At 37.0% G+C, this 25,958-nt stretch overlaps 2 long non-coding RNA genes across 9 annotated transcripts in view; one reads left to right on the forward strand and one right to left on the reverse strand.

The window, feature by feature from the left end:
- The window catches only part of LOC111097745, a 232,828-nt gene extending 207,996 nt beyond the window's left edge, over window positions 1-24,832 (forward strand). For 2 of the 6 annotated variants that reach the window (XR_005365959.1, XR_005365960.1), the window contains exons 4-5: window positions 19,743-19,838; window positions 23,414-24,824. This is a non-coding gene — a long non-coding RNA (uncharacterized LOC111097745). Of the gene's footprint in view, window positions 1-19,742; window positions 19,839-23,413 lie in introns of all 6 variants that reach the window. The other 4 variants (XR_005365961.1, XR_005365957.1, XR_005365962.1 and 1 more) reach the window with 4 other exon arrangements.
- Window positions 18,312-25,958, reverse strand: part of LOC111097747 — a 143,396-nt gene continuing 135,749 nt past the window's right edge. For all 3 annotated transcript variants that reach the window (XR_005365965.1, XR_005365967.1, XR_005365966.1), the window contains exons 3-4: window positions 19,692-19,792; window positions 18,312-18,523 (exon numbers count right to left, since the gene is read on the reverse strand). This is a non-coding gene — a long non-coding RNA (uncharacterized LOC111097747). The remainder of the gene's footprint in view (window positions 18,524-19,691; window positions 19,793-25,958) is intronic.

A 25,958-nucleotide genomic window follows, 5' to 3' on the forward strand; every position in this document is an offset into this window, starting at 1 on the left:
TTTGAGGGCTGTTTATAAGTCTAAATATTATCTGTTTAATGTTTTGTAATAATAAGGGTCTATTAATAAGAAAAGTCTATTTGTCTTGGAAGATGTCAAAATCTTATTATGTGTACTATGCATGCAAGGGAGCAAGAAGAAGATTTAACTGTGAACAGTTGGTAAGAAAGGATAGCTTTAAGATACATACATATGGGAAAGGTGAATGAGGATATTTCCACGTAATAAATGTGCACACTATTATGTTGCATGATACCAAATGTACAAAATATGAGATTCATTTTAATTAGTGTGGGTTAAATTCAGATATCAATATCAGTGCCAATAAAAGTTTGGATGTTTATCTAGAATTCATGTGCACAATCTGTGCTTCCTAATCAGAAAAATGGTGAGAAAAACTCTAATCAGTTTCTTTTGGAACTGCTGATGTATTTGCTTCATCACAGATGAGAAAGTAGAGGTAGATTCATCCACCAAATGAGAGGAAAGATTGACAAAAAATAACGGATAAACGTTTGTAAACTTGGCAAGTTTGTTTGGGGCTTGGTGGAAGTGAAAGACAGTTTAGGGTTGTTTCTCATTTTATCCAAATAAATCCCCTTAGTCTGGGTTGTACATTTTGGGGGATATAATCCACAAAATGCTGCAAATCAACTTAACTTTCTTTCACCCAGATGAATTTAGTGTGGCTGGAAGGCTCTGTTCAGGAAATGAAGGTTTCCAAATTGTGGCAGGCTTTATCAGAGGGTAAATCTTCCCTGAGAGAGAGGATCAGAGATGTGAGGATAGGTCCTGGCCATCAGCAATAGTAAACTCTGTGTCACAATGCTAGCAGTGGAAGGAGAATTGAAATCTAAAAATGAACTTTGCTTTTTGAAGGATGCATTCTCTTTGTCTTTTACCCAGGTCCAGTCTGTTCTCATTGGTTTAACATAATGCCTTGGCTTGGCTTCCTACAGTAAGCATGAAATCTAGAAAGGAAACCTGAAACTTTGAGCTAGTTCACTAAGTGTTTAATTATTAATGAGGCTCTTTGGTTCTTAGCACTTTTTTCTCTTTATAGATTTATTTATTTATTCTAGTGGGAGAGGAGAAGATGGAGAGAATCTCAAGCAGACTCTCCACTGAGTGGGGATCCTGATATGGATCCCATGATCCATGAGATCACGACTTGAACCAGAAGTAAAAGTCGGACACTCAACTGACTGAGCCACCCAGCTGCCCCAGTTCTTCATGCTTTATATAGGATTTCAAGGAAGATTTTGGAGAGGATGAGTCTCTGTTCCTTATTTCTGAACTCACTGACTAAGCAAGCATTCCTCCCCAAACCTGTTTGGGAGCAAGTAGAGAAGTAGAGTCAAAGGTGAAAACTAGCATGAAAGTGATTTATTCTAGTAAAACCTGGGCAATGTATCCTAGTCACACTGTCAGCTGTCAAAATGCCCCGGGCATTTGGTTTGGTTAAGAGCAAGGAGGGGGGAATGTATCACTGGCTATGAAACTGGCTTGAATGAGAGTGAGAGACAACAAGTGAAGATGGCACTTTTCAGTTAGAAGAGAGAGAAAAATCTCATAAAAGCTAAGGAGGAGACTATTGTAGGAGCTCCACTATATGAGTTTGCTAGGGTTGCCCTCACAAAATACCACAGACCCGGTAGCTTAAACAATGGAAATGTATTTTCTCACAGTTCTGAATCCTGGAAGTTCAAGATCCAGATGTCAGCATGTTTGGTTTCTTCTGAGGCCTCTTTCTATGGCTTTTCTCTTGCTTCCTGTTCACAAGGTCATCCCTTTGTACGTGCATACTCCTGGTGTTCCTTGTGTGTTCAAATTTCCTCATTGTTAAGACATCAGATTGATTAGGTCCATTCTAATAGCCTCATTTTAACTTAATCACCTTTTTAAAGGGCCTATCTCTGAATTTAATCACGTTCTGAGGTACTAAAATTTGAATTTCAGGAGAATACAGTTCAGCCCATAACACCCACTTTACCATATATTCCAAAGTACTATTATCAAACCTAGAGCCTAGCTTGGTCTTGGCTATCTACATAGATTATCAAAGCTCCATGGTGGTTTAACATAAAACACACACACACACACACACACACACACACACACATTTTTTTGTATTTCTCTCTTTAGCATTTACTAGTACTGCCTCTAAAATTTTTGGGATATTATTCCATGAGTTTGCCATTGCCTCCCATTATACCGCCTCTACTTCCAATTATATGAAGCAATTAATGATATCCATCTCTGGGGTATAGCTTTCCAGTGAAATTATCAAGTCCCTTTGCTATTTGGTTTAGAGCAGCAATCACAAACCGAATGCCTTAGGGGAATGAGTAGGCAACATAAATGATGAAGCTGGCCTAGTACAGGGTAATAGGAGTGTCAGAAATTTTGGTGAACTAGAAATCAGAAAGCACATGACTCTTTTAAAGGGAACATTGCTGGAGAGCTCTAGCTGATTGAAGCCATGTGAAAATCCCTACAGTACCAGATTTTCTGATTTTCCTAGAAAGGCTGAGAATACAGTTATTAATTGAATGCTTAGAATTTTTAAATTTTGTGAACTGTTTCAAATAAAATACTGTATACTTCCTCATTCTATACTGTCTCTTCAAGATTGTATCTTGCATCCATTAGAGATGATATTTCAGAGCCAATGATAAAAATAGAAATTCTCATGGAGGGTAGGGAAGATTAGAATAGGGTATTCATTCATGGAGAAGATGGAGACATTTTTATTTTCCAAAATCCATCTTAGGTGATGTACTATGTGTGCCTCATTGACAAATGCTGCTTAGAGTAAAAGGAAACCTACAAAGCATTCTCAAGCAATAAAAAAAATATTGCTAAGCCATAAATCACAAGAGGAAGGAAAGGTAAGGGAAGAAGAGGGCAGGAGAAAGTAAGCAGAGACAAGTGAGCTAGTGAGATGGGAAGATTGTGTCTCAGACATGAGGAAATGGTCTAAACGATTAGAAGCAACCAGAAAGGCCTTGTGGAAGTAGGGGTAAGCTGGGTTTAATAAATAAATTAAAAAGCAATTTTTAATTTTAGGATATGGTAAAGGTAGAAACAATATATGCTGTTATATTTGAGAAACAGTAGGGATTCTTAATAGATTGGAAGCCATTCTTTTGTAAAGTTAAATGAAATCAATTGGCATCTCTAGTTTGGTAATATTTCTGGTTGAATTATCCAACCTTACGGTCTTTAACTAAAAGGAACAGGCAAGAGAAGAAAGGAAATAAACACTAAAAAGCCTTTGTCTACAAAAGAGGTCCACAGTCTTCTTCTAAGGGCCATACCATCTCTGTGCAAGCACTCGGTCACTGCATGAAAGCAGCCACATACAAAGGATAAACAAATGAGCTTGGCTGTGTCTTAAGAAAACTTGGTATATAAAAAGAGGTGGTGGCCCACACTTGGTGTGGAGGCTGAGTCCTGATCTACAGAGAAAAGCCACAGTAGTGTATGCTATGGGTAGGAGAGGAAGGAGGAAACATCCAGAGAATAACCCTAAATAGTGCCAAACACAATACCGGACATCCTCCAAATGGATTAATATGTTCTGTTAAAACTCTATGGAAGTGCAAGGAAGAAAGGAAGGAAGCTGTGTGGGAAGGAGATGATGGATTGGTGATTTTTTTTTTTTTTTAATGTAGATAGGACTATGTCATACTATTTTAGGAAAATAAGTTCTAAATGAAATGTGAGACCAAGCCTCTTTAAGAAGGCTAACCAAAGAATAAAAGCCAGAGCATGAGGTCAAATCATTGAGAGAAGTATCAAACATCAGGGTGAAAAGGATCTAGTGGTGTAACAATAAGTGATGATAGAAACGCACTGGGATCCCTGGGTGGCGCAGTGGTTTAGGGCCTGCCTTTGGCCCAGGGTGCGATCCTGGAGACCCGGGATCGAATCCCACGTCGGGCTCCCGGTGCATGGAGCCTGCTTCTCCCTCTGCCTATGTCTCTGCCTCTTTTTCTCTCTGTGACTATCATAAATAAATAAAAATTAAAAAAAAAAAAGCAACGCAGTGCAATAAAAGGGTTGGTAAAGGGGATTTGGGCTCTTAATTCTACTGAGACTACTCCTTTGAGCCAGGAGCCCCTCAGACTCATTAAATAAGGCCTGTTTTTCTTTTTCAGGAGCCACTCCAAATTTCTTGGCTTTATCTCTAATCCATTCCCCCAACCCCGAGAAGCAGATGAGAAAATGAGAACTGCTGGGGGAGAATGGGCCTCTATTGATGTTTCAGTGCCCCTCCTCAGCACCAGGCCCAGTGGACATCTTTCCTAATTTCTGAAAGCTCTGTCTATTCCCATGAGATGTGGACAATCCCATAGGCACAGCATGGTGTCTATAAAATATTATGCCTTACAAATGTCATTAAGGCAATGTTCCCAGCTGATAAAGTGAATGCAGCCAGCAGGAGACCCAGAGAGTTGAGTTTATCAAGGGGATTATAGTACTCTTTTTATCTAGTTTAACAGTTTGGGGATCACCAAATCCCACATCATCATCATCCCCTTTCTGCCAATGTTTTCCCCATCTTGTTCAAGACCTGCCACTGAATCATTTCACAGTATGCTTTAATGACAGTGGATATGGGATTCACTGTGGTTTCATAATAAAGCTGCAGCTGTCAGGCTTGTCTAAAGAATTACAAGGTCTCTTTTCCAAGCACAGTGAAATGAATATCACATCAAAAATAACACCTAGGATTTAAAAATAAAGGTTACTTAGATACGGTTTACAAGAACCAAATTCTCTTTTAGTTTTTCTTCCATAGAAATTCCTGAGCCCTGAGATGCCCTTTGAGTGAAGTGGAATGTGAGGAGAGGATGGCTTAGAATAGAACTAATTGTACCTGTGGCCTCCATCATCACCAAACCCAGCTGACATCTTCCTCATGTCCATGTGGAGTCAGTACCTGGCTCAGTGCCTCAGAATCGGAGATGCTCTCTAAGTAGGAGGCAGGTTGGACAGATGAGTAATTGCAAATGTACTTTGAGATTCTCAGGTCTTGGGATGGAGCTAGCTGGTTAATGTTCTCTTCTCTTATTTTGTCTTTAACTTTGCAAATTACCATGAGGTTTGGGATGCATTCCAAAGAGGGATTTTTTTTTTTTTTTATTGAGCAATATGAAAACTAGGCAACCTACTTTCTTATTTTCAGTCAAATGTGAACCATTGCTGAGGAAGTATTTTGAATTGGTAGACAGCTGGATATTATTTCTGTATACCAGCCTATGAACTAGAACCTTGAGTTATATTTCCTTCTGGCTTGTTAATGCCTATGCTGTGGTCGGTACTAATCACAACTTTAATTACTTTATAATTACACAAGAACCACCATGTAGTTAGGTGTTTTCTCACACTGAGAAGCACATAGGCTCTTGATCATACCTTCTCTGTGTTCCTCCTTTGTCACCGCTCTGATTTTTCTCCAGGTAATTAAAATCTGTAAAATTCAGGACACACTCCAATAGTTAAATAATTTATTGTATAGTTAATAGACAAGCTGTACTCTTCACTTACTGAAAGTACAATTAAAAACACATAAAACTTTAATTCATATAATGTTTAATTGGTAGGTTTGATGCCAATTATGGTACCAATGTAGTCTTATCCCAATTTTAACTCCTATATTATTTTTCATTAAAAATGTTGAATTAAAAGAAATTGTCATTAAGCATCAGGAAGAGCTGTTACTGAACCTAGCAGGTGGTATCTGTTAGCAAAGCTAAGTTCACTTAGGGAAATGGTTCCAATGGAATTATTTCTTAACAAACACTATTAGGCAACACACACACACACACACGCACACACACACACCCATGCAATATTCAATATTAAAAGCTTATGCATATATCCAAGACAGAACCCTGGGAGGTAACAAAATATGAAAAAGAATCCTATAGTGAAATAAACATGAGTTAATGCAAGACAATACAATTTATACTCTTAAACTAAGATAAAAATATTACTCAGCTTAATTGTAAATTAAAATTAAAAATTGTAAATGTTTGCTGTCCCATTCATGGTCTTACTTCCTTCCAAAGAGGTCTTTCACAAATAAGAAAAAGTTAGAAAAAAAAATCAAAGCCATTGGTAAGTAATGTCTGAATCATAAAAGGTCTCTCTGCCCCTCCTGTTTCAATATATTTCTGTAGGGGGCTGTAGTTACCATGTATAGTCTTAATCAAAGGAACTTTAAAAATTGTAATTTCCCCTCCTTTTTGTTTTACTCCTTCTATCCAATTTCTTTCTATACATCTTTAATTAAAGGCCCTGAATGGGAAAAATACTTTTTTTTTTTTTTTCCTGGAGAAAGAGAGTGAAGACTGTGCACAGTTGATATAGGATGGGGTAGCAAACATTCCGTCCCAAGGGAAATAATCAAACTTATCTTGTCATCCTGTGAGCATATATGGTTTTCCCTCGGGACAGTGTTTTCTAATAATTTGTTGCTAATGGATCCAAGAGGAACCTTACTGCACATGACTCAGTTCAAGTTGCCTTTTAGGGCTTCCTATCTCACCTCTGTTTCATGAGAGTTCCATGTTGCAAGAAACCCTAAATATTTTACATTTCTTCCAAGGTGGAGATCGCTTCCCAACAGCCCTGCAATATCATCGTTTGACTTCTGTGTGAAAATTTCCAGGGAAAGCATGTTTGCTGTTCAGCAGGCATCATATTTCACTTATAGATGTCTTCACTTTTAAAGAAGAGCTCCTCTGCAATTTCTAGCCCTAATCCTGTGTTAAGGGTCTGGTTATGGAGATAAGGCAAGGGTTTTATTATCCTGGGGCAGGATTTCTCAATCTTTGCAGTAATGATGCTTTGGGTGGGATAATTCTTTGTGAGAATATGCTTTGCGCTTTAGGATCCTTGGCTTTTCCCCACTAGATACCAGTAATACCTCTCCCTCCACCTGCTCACTTCCCTCACTAGTTGCAACAATGAAATATGTTCTCTTGGGGGAGGGGACTTATCTCTGGTTGAGGTCAACTGTCTGGAGAAGGAGAATGTAGCTAATGTAGAGCAAACCCATGCTTCTAATCTTTTATTTCTGTACTCATTTAGCATAATCATTTAAAGGAGATTACTTTAGATGTATGAGGAGGACCGGGATTGGATCTTCTAAGTGGGTGAGTGTGGCACCACCTGATATGACTCAGTATGCCTGATTCTACATTCTCATGACACGAAGTGCTCTCCGGACTAGTAAATTGAATAGATCTATAAGATTCTCTCTTCACTAAAATTCTGTGAACTTGGGACACCTGGGTGGCTCAGTGGTTTACAGCCTGCCTTCGGCTCAGGGTGTGATCCTGGAGTCCTGGGATCAAGTCCCATATCGGGCTCCCTGCAAGGAGCCTGCTTCTCTCTCTGCTTGTGTGTCTCATGAATAAATAAATAAATAAATCTTTTAAAAAATTCTGTGGACTTAAGTATGACATAATGAAAAAGTTTAAAGATGAAACATCCCATCACCTCTGCCACGGCTTGATGTGGCCCTCTACTTCTCAGATAGACACCTTGGATTCTGGTTTTTCATTGAATATTTTGCTCATTTCACAACCTGCTGTCCTATACCCCATCACTAACTTTGAAAATGCTTGTGCATTTTTATTAGAATTTATATTAGTGTTTTTTGTGCTTTGATTAACAAATTCCCCTAGTTTTGAGTAGTCTTCCTTAATCACCTTGTTCTCCAGGAGCCTTATTATTTTTAGTGATGAGTTTTGTGGAATAGAAGGTTTCTTGGAATTGCAGATACTGTGTTACACCTTTATGACTGGTAGTTTAAAGAAGTCAAATAGTATAAAAAGGACTATAAAAATAGCCCGGATTTCTGTCTCAAAACCTTTAAAACCTTTTCTTCATCCCTGGTGTTCCAAGATTTCAGGATGTGCCTTTCTGTGAGTCCTTTTTTCATTCATTGCACGGGGCACTCAGTGGGTACTTTTAATCTGGAGTTGTATGCCTTTCACTTTAGAAAATTTTCTAGTATAATTTCTTTGATAATTCTTTGCTCACCATGTTTTCTAGAACTTCTATTAATATAATGAAAGCAGAAGAAGATTTAAATGAAACTTCCGTGGTTATGTAATACAAACTATAAAAATAGAAGTGAAAGGAGGCTGATGCCAGGTGTTAGCCTAAGAGTCGGCATATATTTGTTGAAAGTTCATTGCAAGTAAGTCTTGCTGTTATTTGTTTAAATTTTTCAAAAGCTAAAAGTCAGAATAGCCAAAAAAAAAAAAAAAACCTTAGATCATTTCAAAAAGTTGTTATTTGCAGTGTTTGAGCAAGAAGAAAGTAAAAGTACTAAGAGTTACTAGGAAATGATGGAATTACACTGCCTAATGAAAATGAATAAGATGGGTGCATTCAGGTAGTATGCTTCTTACCAGCCATTGTAGCTACCCTCTAGTTGCTGGGGGTGTGGGCTAATAAGTCACAGCATCCCTTTTCTAGAAATCTGTCCTGGCCCGTTAGGAGATGCCTCTTCTGATGGTAATGCACCTACCTCTCCAGGCTCAGACAACAACTGACTGATATGGGGGTAAAAAGGCTGGACCCTTGCTTCAAAGTGGGATTGATTCAGTGGCACAATGTGTATTTTAGGTTTAGTCTGGGACCAGATGGAAGGAAGTCTCCAATTGAGACCAGGGTCTTGAGGAGATTTTGTGTCCTGTCCTACCCTGCTTTTCTGCTCTCTCCTAAAAACTCCGCCTTAATCTATCACTTGAACGGGATTTTCCATCTTGGACTCTGGTATGGGGGTGCCCAACCCAAGACAGCAATTATGCCTTTAAATTCAAAAAGCTCTTTTTTTCCTCTCTAATTTTTATAGTTTATGGTTTTTGATACGTGATTGTGTTATTTTCAAAGGCTTGTTCTGGTTTCTGCATCCTCTGTATTTTCTTTTTCATCTGTTTGCATGGGTCTCTCCTTTATAATAAAGACTTTTCTCAAATATCTGGTAATTTTTGTCTAGCTATTATTCTTTTAGGAAGGGACACCAAAAATCAGTTTGCAAGGTCTGTGTGCATGTGGACTTGCCTCTGCTGGATGTCATTTGTAAGAAAGTTTAATGGCCACTGGCTTGTCATTAGATATGCCCAAATATTTTATCATTTGCATGGTTCATTTTCTCTGGAGAATGGTTTCCTTCTCTCTGTCCTATGTAATGTATGCTTGGTTGCATGGTAGGTATTCTAGAAAGTGGGAAAGGGCCTATAGAGTCATTTTTTTTAGTGAATAGCTTTTAGTTCATCCCTCTGTTAAAACCCAGTGGCTTATTATTGCCCATGTTTTTTGTTTGTTTGTTTTTAATTCAGTATGCTACCTCATAGAAAATACTCAAAGTGAAACCAAGGCTAAAAAATTGTGGGCATGCGTGGGTGACAATAACAAGAGTTTTTAAAGCCTCAGTACCTTATTGAGGGGCACTTGGATGGCTTAGTGGATTAAGTGTCCAACTCTTGGTTTTCAGCTCAGGTCGTGATCTCGTGTGTGATGAGATCAAGCCCCCCCCAACTCTGTCAGGCTCCATACTCAGGGGTAGTCTGCTTGAAGATTCTCCTCCTCTGTCCCTCTCCCACTTATGCACACTATCTCATTCTAAGATAAATAAATCTTTAAAAAAATCTGCAATACCTTATTGAATGGATTAACATTAATTTGCCCCCCAAATTTTTACACTGCTTTCATTTATATTATTTTTATTATTGAAGTATAGTTATATTTGTTTCAGATGTATACTATAGTGATTCAAAACTTTTATACCTTACTCAATGCTCACCACCATAAGTATAATCACCATTTGTCACCATACAATGTTATTACAATATTGACTATATTCCCTTTGCAATACTTTTCATCCGCATGACTTACTTATTTTAAAACTGGAAGTTTGTACCTCTGAATCCCTTTCATTCATTTCACCCATCTCGTCAATCCCCTCCCCTCTGGCAATCACCAGTTTGTTCTCTGTATTTAAGGCCATTTCTGGGATTTTTTTTTTGGTTTTAGATTCCACATATACGTGAAATTTTATGATGTTTGTCTTTCTCTCTGATTCATTTCACTTTGTAATATTCTCTATATCCAACAATGTTGCTGAAAATGTCAAGATCTCAGTTTTTAAATACATTCGGTAGGCTGCCTTTTTGTTTTGTTGGTTTCTTTTGCTGTGCAAACCTTTTTATTTTGATGTAGTCCCAAGAGTTATTTTTGCTCTGGTTTCCCTTGCCTGAGGAGACATATCCATACATGGGTTTCTAAGGTCAATGTCCAAGAGATGATCACCCATGTTATTTATGGTTTCAGATTTCATATTTAGGTCTTTATTCATTTTCAGTTTATTTTTGTGTGTGATTTCATTCTTCTGCATGTAGTTGTCTAATTTTCCCAATACCACACATTAAAGAAAGTTTTTCCTCCATTGTATATTCTTACCTCCTTTGTCATAGATTAATTGACCATAAAAGTGTGGGTTTATTTCTCGGCTTTCTATCCTGTTCCATTGATCTGTGTGTCTATTTTTGTGCCAGAACCATACTGTTTTGATTACTGTAGCTTTGTAATATGTCTTGAAATCTGGGGTGGTAATACCTCCAGCTTTTTTTTCCCCCTATATTAAGATGATTTTGATTACTCAGGGTCTTTCTTTTGTGGTTCCACACACATTTTAGGATTGTGTGTTCTAGCTCTGTGAAAAATGCTATTGGTATTTTCATAAGGATTGCATTAAATGATAATATAAAAGATAGCTTTGGGTAATAGCAACATTTGAATAATATTTATTCTTCCAATCCGTAAGCCTGAGATATCTTTCAATTTCTTTGTGTTGTCTTCAATTTTTTTCATTAGTGTTTTATAGTTTTCAGACTACAGTTCTTTCACTACTTTGGTTAGGTTTAATCCTAGGTTTCTTATTATTTTCGGTGCAATTGCACATGGGATTATTTTCTTGATTTCTACATATGCTGCTTCATGCTACAGTCTTTTTTAAAAGTCTGTTTTGTCTGATTAGTATTAGTAGCCTGGATTTGTTGCTGCTGTTCTTGTTCCACTTGCATGGAATATCTTTTGCCATCCCTTCATTTTTAGTCTGTGTCTTTAGGTCTTAAGTGACTCTCTGCAGGGAGCATATAGGTGGATCTTGTTTTATTTTCTTATCCATTGAGTCATAATATGCCTTTGATTGGAGCATTTAGACCATTTATTATTTTCTGATTGTTTTTGTAGTTTTTTTCTTTTTCTCTTTCTAGGTCCCCAGTTTGATGGCTTTCTTCAGTGCTATGCTTGGATTCCTTTTTCTTTACCATGGTGTTCATTATCTTATGTGTATAGCAAGCTATATGTAGTTGATAGTCACTTGAGTCTCAACACATCATAAAAGCACTAAAATTTTACTCCCCCCTCCATGTTTTATGTAGATGATACCATATTTTTCATCTTTTGTGCATCCCTTGACGATTTTTGTAGATACAATTTATTTTACTACTTTCTTCAGTGCTATGCTTGGATTCCTTTTTCTTCATTATCTTATGTGTATAGCAAGCTATATGTAGTTGATAGTCACTTGAGTCTCAACACATCATAAAAGCACCAAAATTTTACTCCCCCCTCCATGTTTTATGTAGATGATAGCATATTTTTCATCTTTTGTGCATCCCTTGACGATTTTTGTAGATACAATTTATTTTACTACTTCTATGTTTTAATCTCCACACTGGATTTGTAAGTGATTAGTCTACTACCTTTAATATACACTTGCTTTTACCAGTGCAATTTTTCTTTTTATTACTTTCTTCCTGTTATGGCCTTTTTAATTTTTTTCCAATGAAAGAAGTCCTTTTAACATTTCTTTTAAACCTGGTTTAGTGGTAACAAACTCCTTTAACTTTTGTTTGAGAACCTCTTTAACTTTCCTCCAATTCTAAATATTAACTTGGTTCAGTAGAGTATTCTTCGATTATATCATGCCATGCCTTCTGGCTTGCAAATTTTCTACTAAAAAAATCAGCTGATAGCTTTATGGGGTTTCCTTTGTATGTAGCTCTCTTCTTTTCTCTTGTTGCTCTTAAGACTATCTATCATTAATTTTTGCCAATTTAAATATTATGGTGCTCATCTTGTTTGGGGTTCTCTGTACGTCCTGGACTTGCATGTATATTTCCTTACTCAGATTAGAGAAATTTTCTGCTATCATTTCTTCAAATAAGTATTCCAACCTTCCTGCTAGGATCCCTATAATGCAGATGTTATGAGGCTTGATGATGTCACAGAAGTCCCTTAACTTATTATCATTTTTTAAATTATTCTTTTTGTTTTTATATTACTTTATCATCTTGCAGGTTGGTCTTATGCATCCTCTAATCTGCTGATTTCCTGTTGTGTGTATTTCAGTTATTAAATTCAACTCTGAATTTTTAAATATTTTCTCTTTATTGAAGTTCTCATTGAATCATCCATTCTTTTTTCAAGACCAGTGAGTATTTTTATGGCCATTACTCTGAACTTTTTATCAGGCATACTGCAGATCTCCATTTTGTTTAGCTTTTTTGAGATTTTTGTCTTGTTCTTTTATTTTGGACATATTCCTCTGTCTCTTTATTTTATCTAACTCTGTTTCTTTCTGTGTATTAGATCATCTGTGTCTCCTGATCTTGAAAGTAATGGCCTTGTGTCGAAGAGATCCTATGGTGCCCTGTATTATAATCCTTCTTGGTCACTAGAACATGGTGCTCCAGGGGCATCCTTTGTGAAGGCTATGTGCACCCTCCTATTGTGACTGAGCTAGCTGAATGAACTGCTTGATCTGCCACAGGTGCACTAGGCAGTGTTTGCTTCTGGTACTATTGAGAAACCTGGCTGTAGCCACCATGGGTTTAGTAGGTGGTTAGAGCCAACACTTAGTCTAGCTGTCTGCAATTAGCTTTTGTGACAAGTGTCATAAAATTAGTCAAGAAATCTCCAAGTATATCATAGGTGCTTTTCAAACTACTGCTTCCATGCTGTGTCTCAGGTTGAGTTGTTTAGCTTGTTGGCTCTTTAAGGGTAGGAACTTGGTTTCTTGTCTTCTTCTCTCTTGTGGATTAAAAAAAAAAAAAATATATATATATATATATATATATATATATATATATATATATATATTTGGCAGGCAGGGAGAGCATCAGGCAGAGAGAGAGGGATCTGGACTCAATCCCAGGACCCCAGGATCATGACCTGAGCCAAAGGCAGATGTTCAGCCAACTGAGCCACCCAGGCACCCCAAGCCCTGCTGATTTTGAAAGCTCCCAGAGTTAAACCCACAGTGTTTCAAATCCAGACACTATGAGGACTTGTTTTCCCAATGCAGGTCCCCAAGGCCAGGGTTGCCTGATGTGGGTTCTGATCCCTTTGCTCCTCCATGTTTATGATGTCCCTCTTGTTTATGGCTGGCTGTGCTAATAAGGGTTAGGTCTCCAACTGTGTCACTGCCCCTCCTTTTTCTCATGTGGCTCTCTCTCTGCAACTAGCTACAAAAGATCTGTCCTGCCAATCTTCATAGCATTTTCAGAGCAATAGATATGGCTGTTGGTTTGGTGTGTCTGTGGCACAAGATGAACTCAGGATCCTCCTACTCTACCATCTCCTCATCCTTGCTCAATTTAAACCTAATATCTTTGCCTCCAGAGGCTCTCTGGTTTCATTTTTCTATAAAATAAACCCAACAATCTCCTGACAAGAGGAGAGTGGGGAGGAGGTAAGTAAATGTCTAATTCTTAGTATAGGAACTTTCAGATAAGCCCTGTGTGTTTTCAGGCTTACCACCCTAGTCATCCATCCTGCATAGACTTCTTTTTTATTATTATCCTCATCATTACACATTTTGTTTAGACTAGATCTTCCTACAATATGCACTGCTTACTGTATGCTAGTGCAGGCCTAAGTTACCTAAATTCAAAATCTAGCCCTGCCATATAGTAGCTTACTATATAGGGCTTACTCTGCAAATAATCCTGTGAGGTAAAACTATTATTCTCACTTTACAAACCAGGAAACTGAGCACAAAGTCATTTGCCCAATTACATAGCTACTATATGGCAGGGCTAGATTTTGAATTTAAGTAAGTTGGCCCCCAAGGGTTTTGTTCTGAGCCACTATATGACTGTTGGCTCAGGGTTATGAACATCTGAGTTTTACTGAAGACAGAATTTGTTTCCAATTTTGTCGTTTTGGGGTAAATTCCAAAAGGAAATAGAAAGGTTTTTTGAGTTCCTTCTATGGTTATAGTTTTAGAGTAGCCATAGTTATTTTCCTTAAAGCTGTACCAACTGGTTACAGGGACAATAGTATTGGAACACTATAACTTGGAGAAAATAACATGCAGTTTCTGGGCATTTTGCTATTCTCTCTCAGTCCAAGCAAGCCATCTGATACTTTTTAATAACTTTATTCAATTATGGTTATACTTAGAGTTATATAAGTAAACTATAAATAAAGTGTAGGATATGACAACATTTGACAAATAAGAGTGAGATCATCATTGAAATCTAGATAATGAGTATACCCATCATACTGAAAGTTCTCTGCTCTCTTTTGCAGTCTCTCCTTTGTATCCTGCCCTACCATCCCCATCCCCTGGGGCCCATCGCTTACTGTTACTACTGATTAGTGTGCACTTTTGAGATTTTATAAAATAGAATCATGAAGTATGTCCTTTTGTTTTCTTTTTCTCAAAATAACTACTATAAGAGACTCATCCATATTTTTTTCACATATCAATTGTTTATCCCTCTTTATCCTAAGCAGTGTTCCATTGTATGTTTATACCACATTTGTTTATCCATGCACCTGTCCGTGAATATTTGGTTAGTTTCCAGTTTTTACTTAATAAAGCTGTTAGAAACATTTGTATATAAGTATTTTTATGAACATATTTTTATTTCACTTGGATAAGCTTTTGGGAGCAAACGAGATAAAACATAGGATAGATACACATTTACCATTATAGGAAACTAAGTTGTTTTTCCAAAGTAATCATGTCATTTTACATTACCATCAGTAGCATATGAGCATTCCATTTTCACTACAGTCTCATCAATATTTGGAATGATCAGTATTTTAATTTTAGACATTCTAATAGGTGTATTTCATTGTTTTAAATGGCCTGAGCACTTTTTTATGTGCTTATTATTTATTTATTTATTTATTTATTTATTTATTTATTTATTTATTTATTTTTGTGAGGCATTGGTTCCCCATTATCGAGATTTGGGAATTGTTATTTCTAAATTCTGGATACAAATATTTTATCACATATATGGTTTGCAAATGTTTTCTTTCTCACTTTACTCTTGATTACTGGAAATTTGTAATAAGTCAGGGGGTATAAGATCACAAAACTTTCTTTGCATTTCCATATAAATTTTGAGGAAATCACACAAAGGGCTTTTTTCTATCTAGTCCTAGGTCTCCTCTTGGGCCCTACTTGATAGTATTTTTTTTTTCCTTCCATTTCTGTAGATCTCAAGGACTTGGCCCTCTTTCCTCTCTAAAAATTGTTAATATCCCTCTACCTCTTTGAGTCTTTATCTTTGCAAGCCTGTCTGCAGAGTAAGAAGCTATATATTTCTGCTTTCTTCTTTCCTAATGTCCTGAAGATAAGCACACAGACCCTTTTTATTTTAGGAAGGTTAGTGCTAATCACTATGGGGAAACAGATGGTAATAACAAAAATAGCATTACCAGGAAAGTTACAAAGGTTCTAGAAATTTTACAAAACTCTTACAGTTGTATTCTCTGATCCATGGTTCTTGAATCCCTGTAGAGGGATAGCAATCAGATTTTTGTTTTCTGTTTTTATCATTTGTAGGTGGAACCCCTTATCCACTTTTAGCAATCTTTCTAATCAGAGAATACAATAAAACTGAAGACTCAATAAAGGCACTGTATTCTCTCAAGTGGGAAGTTTGTATCTCTGTAGATATTCAAACTTGGTGATAGCTGTAGTCTGTCCAAGAATGATTGATTAGGAGATCTCAACACAATTATTCTGGGGTTGTACAAATGAATCCATACTGGGAAATAGTTGGAAATAAAGGAAACTCAGGAAATCCTTGAAAATAGTGGAACTCTGATTCTGAATTTTGTTTAAGTGAGTTTCCAGAGGCTAGGAAAACAAAGCTCAACACTTGGAGTTCTCAGAAATTTGTGGATAGTTTTAGGGTTTTGCTGTCTCTGGGAACAGGTGAGGAGTGGGAGCCAATCCAGGATTGAAACAAAATATCCTATATAGTAGACAATGATGGATAGAATTAGAAAGGAAGTGTTGACCAGAATCAGATTAGAAAAGCCAGTCTTAATGGTAGACTGTGAAGGCAGAAGTCATTTGCTGTCACTAATTGTAAAGAACAGTGTCAAAAAGTCATGCCAGCAGCATTGCACAGTGTCCTTGAAGGTTTCTGAGTTTCAGCTACATGTGGTTCTGACTTTTCTTTCACCTGGTCTATCCTAAAGATGATTTCCTTTGCCAGTTGTCTACTTATTTACATGAACTCAGCTCACTTGAACCTGTTGTTTAAGTTCATAGATTGTCAGAGGTGGCATAAACACTATGTGATCCTCAACTTCAACCCCCTCATTTAACACATAATGAAAAAGATAAACATTTATTTAAAAAAGTGAGATGTGTGACAATGTATTGATCCATGAGGTATCAGGAAAGAGCACCCAAACAGGTTGACAGGCCTTGAGGAAATTCCTACTTAAGTCCTTTCTGGATTATGGATCTATCTTCTATGAAGACCTATCTGCCTTGTGTGGTTGCATAGTTTCAATTCAACTGAGATGATGTTTGTGAAAGCTCTTTGCAAATTGGGAAGACAGCAGAAAAATAAAGTTTGAGGCTCAATGATACCAGAATTTGGAAAATTTGTGAAAGATTATAGGTAGGCACATATAAGGAAAAAGAAATGACCAGCAAGCTACAGAAAATCAGACACAACTGAATATCAACAATGATCATCATTTGCTGCATACATACTACATTCTCATTTCATTTAATTCTCACAGTGACCTCTACATGATTCCCTCTATTTTAAGAATGGAGTGACCAAGACTCTGAGAAGTTAGGTGAACTCCCCAAAGCCAAGCAGGCAGAAAAAGCTGAGGCAGGATTGTAAGCCCGTGTGCCGAGCTAACTACATTGCCCTGCCTCCCTAATAAAAATAAAAGTTCTTTGAATATGTTTGGGCATACTGTATTGTAACATGATAGCCAGCCTACCACAGTAGGTCTGGTTTTATTTCTTACCAAGAGGTTTTCGGAGAGGTGAGTAGGTGCTTACCAAGGTGCTGCCCTAGGAGAAAGTGAGGGTTCAAAGAACAAAGTAGGCTTTTCAGTGGAGATCTCAGTCAAGGAAGATTTCCTCTGACCTACTGTTCGGAAAAATAAGCTATGAAATTGCCTCATTAAAGGGGGACCATAGAGCCTTCTATTTTACTGATAATGCATTTATGAGCACTGCAGAGGCATTGGCCCCATTGTCAGTCCAGAAAGCTAATTAAGCTTAGAAGTGGCCTTAATGGATTGGAGAAACTAAAATCTCTTCCTTTTCCCAAGGTCCTAACGCCTATGCAGGAACATCTCATTAACATCAGGGTTCTGATTATGTAAGACCCAGGATTTGCTGTCCAAGGGAGGGGAGGAACTATTTTGAGATTCCAGGGAGAATGAAGAGGAAAGGAAAATTCCTGCAGGTGGGCTGAAGTTTGCAAATGGCAGAAACTGGAATTAACAGATTTTGACAAAAACTGATCTAGAGCCCATTACCAGATTTACTGAAAGGAGATCAAAATGAATCTTTTGGAGGCCTGAAGAATCTAGCTTAGGGCTTGCATCTTGGATTGATTGTGATTATTGAATGACTGACTTAGTGTGGTGATTCTAAACAAAGGGCTATTTTGCCCCTTAGGAGGTGTTTGACAGTGTCTAGAGGCTTTATTATTATTATTATTATCACATTTTTTTTATTGCCAGTAGGGTGCTGCTGGCATTAGTGGGTAGAGACTAAGGATGCTACTAAACACCCTACAATATACAGGACAGCCATCCCCAACACACACATACACAAAGAATTATCCAGCCCAATTGTGAACAGTGCTAAGATTGAGAAACCCTGCACCCTAGGACAAACAGAAACTCTTAAGACAGTACCTGGCACAAAGTTAGCTCTCAGTAAGTGTCAGCTGTCGCTTTTATTACTACAGAGCCAGCACAGCACAAAACTGCTCTGGCAAGGAAACTACTCCTGCTGCCATGAAACAGCTGATTTTGCATGGTCCCAGCTGTTGAGCCAGGAACTCAGTCTGGCTGTAACTACTTCTGCTTCCAGAGACAGATTCCTACAAGGTTTCTGATTCTTGACATCATTAACTCCTGGGTCTACGTGGGTTGATGTAAATGACTGATGAAATATGGATCATGGATCATGTCCTAGCTGCAAGAGAAGATGGAGAAGAGAGTATCTGAGATTTTCCTCTTCTGTAATGGCATGTGGGACCTAGCTTCCTAAGACAAAGAGTCTCAAACAGAGGAAGGAATTTAGATAAAAAGAATAACAAATACCCATTACACTGCATTATCAAAGTCAATGATTTTGAGAAGAGTTTGAGATTCATTATCATGAAAACAGTTATCTTCCTATGTTGTTCTAAAACAGTAGAAAGTTTAAACAAGAGTACAACTAGAAGAGACATACTTCTGTTGTAATTTCATTCCACTGTAATAATTAATACACTTTTGATTTCTGCATTATCCCTTGTTGATCTCCTTTGGCTGGGTTCCCTTCTTCTGGGAACGACATGGTTTTAATGTGTAGGACTTGCTCTCATTTACTCGATTACCTGATGATAATTTTTCTGAAATTAGAATCCTGAACTTAAAATGGTTTTATTTTCACCTTGACGAAAGAAAAGGCATGACAAAAGAAAAGGCTGAACAGAGTAGGTGTTCAAGTGTTACTAAAGACATAAATTAATTTCCCCTGCTGAAGCAAAATATAGAACATAATGATAATTTGCCTCAGGTCACACAAAGAGTCAGTGGTTGTGCCTGATATGGTGACTACACATGGATTTTCTCAGCAAAGTCCCTGTTTATACCCACTTTTCCATTCAGTTCTACTTAGATTTTCTAGAACAAAAGTATCCAAATTTGGGTGGTAAATTATAAGATCACTCTTGTCTAACCCTGATCTTTTCTCTAAGTTTGAAACTTAGTAAATGGTTGTTTTTTAAACTATAGGAAAGATATTTTCCAAATAAAAAAGAAATCAGTCTTCAGGCTGACTTGTTCCCTGTGAATGAGAAAGTGTGGAAAGCTAACTCATATTGTGAGAGTTCTCTCAACTTAATCCAGTGAGTTCTTGCCCTGCGATTCAGAAACTCAGTATTTCATGCCATGAAATACTAGAACAATTAAATAATCTAAAATTAAAGCACACATTTCTCCCCATACTTGTCCATTTTCCCTGCAGATGTTTAAATAAATGATCTTATTTATTATCTATCAGGTTAAGGGAATGGAACTGGCTCTCAGTCATAACATTCTTAAAGCTAAATGAGATGGTCAGTCAGTATTTGGACATAAAAGAAATATGAAATTACCTGATAGATCTTGCAAGATACACTGAACTTGTCAATGTTTTTTGTTTCTAGAGGAAAATCTTCTTTTGCACTTTGAGTTTGTGCTGAGGCTCAAGACTTACCTACATGGGTCAGTAGAAGATAAACATTTATGCATTTATACATGCAGTGAGTATTTATTGGGTATTTGCTATGTAATAAGTACAATTCCAGTTGCTAGCAGACACTGCGATGGATAAAACAGTATCAGTTTTCAAGTATTTTTTGATATATGTATAGGGCTGAAAAGCTGGTTTTATTTTCTCATAGAGAAGTAAATGAAAGGAAATAAAGTTTGAGAGATATGCAATTTTGAAAGGGCTTAAGCTTATGTTCTTAAGTTTTTAGATCATCTCATGTTGATCTTCAGAGGTACCTACATTAGGCAAAATCATCTTTCCTGGGAGGGCTCTCTTTATTTTTCATAAAGCTCCATGTTATTCACAAATACTGTGGTTTAGAAATTATTGTAAATTGCACTTTTGTTCAGAGGGGGGAAATCCCTTTTGGTTTGTTTCAAGGAGTAGAACATCACGTAATTCTAGAAATAAAAACTCACTCTTCAGATAACATTTTGGTATAATTATGGCCTTCACCAAAAGCTATATCCATTAAGCCAAATTATTAGTAACACTCTCCCATGTGGTAAATCCTAAGTGCCATTTGGTCACTTACTCTGGTGTATATAGCTTTTAATGGTACTAAATATTTGATAGCAACAAATCTCCTTTTTCATGTGAATGCTAGGCCTGATTCTCTTGTTTTTGACTCAAAAGAGAGGGAGACAAGTGTGACTGCTCTCCTAGGAAGAACAGTCTTAAGGCTTCTACTAATTAAACCATTGGCACATTATTGAGGTTCATAAGACACTGAATTATACCTTAGGAAATAAAACATGCTTGAAACAGAAATGGAACAATTTCAAAAGCCATAAGTGTGTCAAGGCAAAAAAAAAAAAAAAAAAAAAAATTACCATGAGAAAAGGAAGCCAGAACAAAGATCTTAGAGAAAACGAGACTGTTGGTAAGCACTGACACACAGAGGAAAGCTCGACAGACAGGAGAGGTCAGGAAGCGGGCAGAAAAAGAACCTGGACAGGATGATTTTTTTATGGCAGGATTTAACTTTAGGCTGCAAATAATCCCTGTTAGGAATAAATAAAGATATTTATTAAGCAAGGAAAGTAAGAATAATACATTCTTATTAAAGAAGATATAAATACCTTTTAGATAGAACAAGAAAAATTACTTCTCATTAGACCATTCCCTCCCAGCCACTAAGGATGTTTTTGTAGAGTTGATTCCAGATTTAATCTGGGCATTTTAAAAGCATGGTTTCAATCAAGTCTGTATCATGTGGATTTTTTAAATTTAACATTACAATAATAAGCATTTTCTACATTAATTATGCATTTATTTTATTTCATCAAGAACATCAACCATAGTTTCCTTCAATAATTCATACATAATTATACCTTTGAATAAGCTCACATTATTATAAATCATTCTGCTATTAACATCTTTGTACTTAACACTACTCCTCCATCATATTGTCACTTAGAGGGGGAGCAGACGAAACATGGACTGTGGATACAATTAGATAAGATTTCAAGTCCTGCCACTTAGCTTTTGATCCTACGCAGTGTGTCTGACTCCTCTTGAGCCTTGGTTTCTTAAGAATGAGAATTAGTAAGTATGAATTGCTTAGAACAGTTGTTGGCACATAGGGGGTGCTCAGCAAATCATGGTTACTGTCAATATTGTTATTACTATTAAGCTTGATATTAATGGGGACTCGAGTAAAACTATCTCTTGTAAGGTAGGGGAATCATGTAAGGAAAACATGAGAAATTAGTTCAGATAAGTTTGTAACCTGACTTAGGAAATTGGAGGGTCTGCTCAAACCCTGACCCCAAGCCTCTAGAGGTCCTCCTGCCTCCTTTTCCAGGAGCTGTTTAGAGCAAGAGTGTTTAATTAATGAAAGCCCTATTCTGAAGAAATCAATAAGTCTTTTTTTTTTCTCCAGGTTAAATAACTTTTTCGTTCTAGACCATATGTTTCTCAGACTAATCTTTTGAATTTTCCCTATAGTTTTGCACTTATATAGAAATAATTTCTACTTAAGGCTGTGATATTACTCCTCCCCCCACTCAGTCCCTACCCCAAATAAATAACTCCTAGTCTGGGATTGAAAATAAAAATTTGAAAAGAAAAAGAAAAACACATTAAGAAAGAAAAATTTGAAATTGCCTAATCTCAGAAAAACAAAAACTGTATAATTGAATCCTAATTCCCAATTTAATCCTAGCACAATGCCCTAAAAGGCCAAGACCTGAAAGGAGACTGCATAAAATACTTTGATAGGTATTTTATTACTGAAATCTTAATATATGTATTTTTGCATTCCTATAAGTCCTTCAAAGATTTATTCTCTCAATTATCAATCAAAAGAACTCATAAAGGCAGAGCCAGTGGACCAGGCAGGATTAGAGCTGCCTGGGAAGACAGATGCAGTTGCCACAGCATCTGAGCTTTAAACCACCTTACTCACTGCTCATTCCTAGGCCAAGTGACAGCTGACAGACAGAGTGGCTCATGATGAACCATTCAGATTTTTTTTAAAAGCCACAGTCTCTGCTTCTTAGGAATCAAGCCAGTTAGCCTCAATCATAATTAAGTCTAAGTCTTGTTTGTGAGAAGTCAGAAACCTATTTCCATTAAAGAAAAAATAATAATAAACCTAACAAATGGAGTGCTTAAAGAGTTATTGAGATACTTTTCAGAGAAAAAAGTCAAAACCTAAAAAGAAAGGACATGACCTTGCTAAAATTTTGGCAATTTTACTGAAATCTATAAACATTGTTATACCTGCTTGGAGTTGGATATTAATTTGCTTCCTTCCTAGGAATAAATGGCAGTAGTGAAGGGTATTCAAGTTTTGTAATATTTTCAATGAAGATGTTGAAAGGCCTTGTAGATTTGCTTTTCCATGGGCATATCACAAACGTCATTGACTTAATTAAAATATTTACAATATTATTTTAATATGTAGAATACATAATATATATAACACATTAAAACATAATGATGTATACATGATATTAAAGCTATTAGCATAGGAAATTATAAAAACCAATCCTTTTTCTAATACTGAAATATAACATAGTTTCTTCTTAAACTCATGTACCATTGGGGGTGAGTTCTAAAATTTTAGATTTGTTTTCCTAACTTCCAGTTTATCCTACCATCTATCATTAATTTTATATAACATATATACAGTAAAGTGACTTCCTTCATAAAATTCAGTTTTAATAAAGAAAGTGAGAAAAAAGGGACCAGAACAGGACACAGGCTATATAAGATGAGTGAGGGAGGGGGCAGGTGTTTGGGGGTTCAAAGTTGATGTTTAAAAGGAGCCACTGTGGGATACCTGGGTGGCTCAGTGGTTGAGCATCTGCTTTTGGCTCAGGGAGTGATCCTAGGTCTGCGGATGGAGTCCTGCAGCCTGCTTCTCCCTCTGTGTCTCTCATGAATAAATAAATAAAATCTTTAAAAAATAAAAAAATGAAATGAGCCATTGCTAAAAGACTGTAAATGCTGTGTTTTTCAAACCATAGATATACTGTATATCTGTTTTGTGCTATATATTCATCTATGCTTTAAACATAAAAAAATGGTAATCTTTTTAACACCTTCCTCCCTTAGGGATGCTGTTGCGTGATGTATTGCTTCCATTGAGAATCCATGTTCTGTGTGAAGATACTGTGGCTTAAGAGGAATTGTGTTATATCATAAGGAACTGGCAAGAGTGCCAATTGATACAATCTTTGAATGGAAAACATCAGAGCCAAAGTCCTTTGTTTTGGATTTTACAGAGCTGGAAATTCCAGTGTAACTCAATCCCACCCTTCACACTGCTGAGAGTAATCTCCTGTCTACAGAGAAGGGATTTTCATTACTCATGAGACTCACTCATTTATTTATTGATACTTACTCATCAGTTTCCATGTTGGAGGTTAAGGTAGTGCCTATCACCTGGCTGTGGAAATGTTAACACTTTTTGTAAAATGAGAAGAAATATGTTGGGTACTGGTATTGTTAATATAGATTTTCAAATTAGGCTTTTGGTGGTGTCTTTTCATATGATCCAGGTCAATATGGCCGAGATCTTCTCAGTAGTCTTAGATTCCAACCGAAAGAGTTAGAGGTATGCTTCAGGTTTGGTGTGTGTTACGGACTAAATTGTGCTCCCCAATCCTAACCCCCAAAAGTACCTCAGAAGGGAACATTATTTGGCTATAGAGTCTTTACGGTTAAAATGAGAGCATTAGGATGAGCCCTAATCCAATATGACTGGTGTCATTATTACAAAGGGAAATTTGGACACTCTTCAGTTTGCTTGGGCTACCATAATAAAATATCAGAAACTGAGTAAACAACTGAAATTTATCTTCTTACAATTCTGTAGTCTAAAAATTGAAGACCTAGGTGCTATATCAAGCTTGTTGTCTGATGATACTTCTACTAGCTTGTAGATGGCCATCTTCTCATTGCCCTCACACAGCTTTTCTTCTTTATACATGCAGAGAAAGAGATCTTTTCTTGTAAGGACACCATCCTATCAGATTAAGGCTCTATCCTTATGACCTCATTTAACCTTAATTACCTCCTTATAGGGCCTATCTCCAAATAAAATTACCCTGTGGGTTAGAGTTTAAACATAAGAATTGGTAGGGAGCAAAATTCAGTCCATTAGAGACACACATAAAAGAAGATGATATAAAGAGACAGAGAAGGAACACTGGAAGGAACCTACCCTCTTGACACCTCAATTTCAGATTTCTAGCCTCCAGGACTCTGAGGCAATAAATTTCTGTTGTTTAAGGCAGACCTAACAGACTAATCCTGCATGCCCTTCATGATCTCATAAAATAGAAGTGATCTATGTTAGCCTCATGGTCATTACACTGAGACACTTAAGGCCTGCCCACTTAAAGGAGCAAACGAAAAATAAATTAAGCATAAGTCTTCCAAAACAAATTTTGGAATCTTTTAGCAGAATGGTATCTGGTACATCATTCTCCTTTAGGCAAACATATTCAGGTTTTGCTGTTACCGTGAATAGCTATCCACCACTTGGGCATTATGGAGCAACTGCTCTGAGAGGAAAAGGAAACTGTGGAAGCCTAAGTGAGCATCAACAAAGCCAAGGTGGGTATTTCTAGGGTTGTAGGAAGACCCTGAACTCATGCCCACTATGGACACACCAAATATACACTTGTCTAGAGAGAAATTCTTCTTGAAGAAGAACTGACATATGACTGAACAGACTTTGCACAACAAAAATAGACCACATATAGAATGGCAAGAGAGACATGGTAACAGAGGGAACCCAACCTCTGATAATGAGAACTGTAGCATGCAGGGATGATACAGGGGCACAGGAAAAAAAAAGCTATGGTTTAAAGAGCAACTAGAACTCCACCAAATGGCAGGTGAGAATTGGGAACTCCAGATTGGAGGGGTTAGTAAATGTCCTAATTTACATTTCACCACCACCTTGATAGTGTAGAAGAGGTAGGCCTACTGCTTCAGTGAGCCCTGGATTCCTAGCCCTCACTACTGTAACTCCTAGCCCACACTACTGTAATGCACAGTGGGATGCCCTTGGTCAGCACTCATGGCTCCAGCCACCTCATCAAGGTGACACAGGTACAAAGCACTCTGAAACATTTCAGACCCATCTCACTTTCATTCTAGATGACTTGCCAGGACATTCCAGTACAGAATAACCTGGTACGCCCCCACTCCCCCAGTGTGTGCCTTCTTCAGTTCCCATCAGCCAGAGTAACCAGGCACATATAAGACTATTCCTCCAAGTTTTGGAGAAGTAGCTGCTCTGTCTAATTCGTAGAGACACACAAAAATCAAAATGAAGAGACAGAGGAATATGCTCAAAATGAAAGAAGATAAAACCTCAGGAAAAAAACAGAAATGAAAAGGCCTTAATTAGAAGAAAATTATGAAAGAAAAAAATCTCCTGAGTAAAGAAAATGTACAGTAAAGGTAGGAATCACCTATAAATCTAGTATGAAGGTTAAAAGACAAAAGCAGTAAAATCAATTGTATCTATGTAATAATTTTAAATAATAAAAATATGTAAAACATGACAACATATACATAGAACATGAAGAGGGGGAGTAAAAATGAAGTGCTTTTAGAATGTATTTCAACTTAAGTGACCATGCAC

Source organism: Canis lupus, chromosome 10, assembly GCF_011100685.1.
Source record: "Canis lupus familiaris isolate Mischka breed German Shepherd chromosome 10, alternate assembly UU_Cfam_GSD_1.0, whole genome shotgun sequence".
In the NCBI taxonomy this organism is placed as follows: Eukaryota; Metazoa; Chordata; class Mammalia; order Carnivora; family Canidae; genus Canis; species Canis lupus.